Consider the following 1158-nt stretch of genomic DNA (forward strand, 5'->3'; position numbering starts at 1 on the left):
TGTGAAAATGATCTTGTCAATCTCAAATCTCAAAGTACTTCTTATTTTCAGCTTGGTCATCTATGGAAAGGGGGAACTGAAACAGATGATTTCCACAGCTGCTCCACATGATGATCCATCAAAGTGCTGCGCCTCTATGGGAATTGTGTGCAGACATCTTTAATGGATTTTAATAGCTCAATTTTCTATTTGAAACTACAAATGCACAGACTGAATGAAAACCTTGAGCCATTTAATTCCAGACCTCTCTCATGGACTGCTGTAAAAATTATTTTAAGATAAGGATGCCAGAGGCATGCCCTTCCTTATTCTAGGACTCTCATACAAAAATGCTAGCAGGTAAAGATGAATGTATACATGTAAAAACAGTCATTACTGTAATAATTTAAAAATTGGAGAATACACTGTGATATATTTCTATAAGAATTTTGGGCAGAATTTTTTTTTGATCTAGGAAGTATTGCTATAGTGTAAAAATTGCTATATACAAATGACCCCAATTAGGGTTTTTTTTAAAGGCTTTGCTTTTTTTCATTGAGCAGTCATCAGTCTCCTTTCTTTCTGTACACAAAGAAAAACAGGACAAAAATGCTCACAGAACTGCAGAAAAGATGGCTGATTCAATAATGATGATATGCTAAAGGGTTAGCCACTGTCTTAATTTCTTATCATTGAGATAACAATACCCAACACTCATATCTTAAAGCAAGAAAGGTTTATTTTTGCTCACAGTTTGCAGAGCTTTCAGTCCATGTGATTTCAGTCAGTTGGCTCCAAGGCAGAGTGGAATGGCAAAGGAGAAAGCTCATGGCATGGCTGTGCAAAGCAGAGAGATTAAGGGAGGAGGAAGATGTCCCCCCGTGACCCACCTTCTTCAACCAGGCTTCCCCTTCCAACATCACCTTTCATGTTTAGCTAGAAACATATCAATGGAGTAATCTGCTGGTGGATATCACACCCCCTTGATCTGCTCACTTCCCCAAATCCCAAACTATGAGTGCATAAGGCTTTGGGGGAAGACATCTAAATATAAACCGTAACAGCCACATTTTTTTAAACTAAATGGAATACTACTCAGCCATAAAGAATGAGAAAGTAGATTCATTCATAGGTAAATGGATACATATTGAGGATATACTCCTAAGTGAAATAAATAAG

This window comes from Fukomys damarensis, unplaced genomic scaffold, assembly GCF_012274545.1.
Source record: "Fukomys damarensis isolate Sample0158 unplaced genomic scaffold, DMR_v1.0_HiC HiC_scaffold_17, whole genome shotgun sequence".
In the NCBI taxonomy this organism is placed as follows: domain Eukaryota; kingdom Metazoa; phylum Chordata; class Mammalia; order Rodentia; family Bathyergidae; genus Fukomys; species Fukomys damarensis.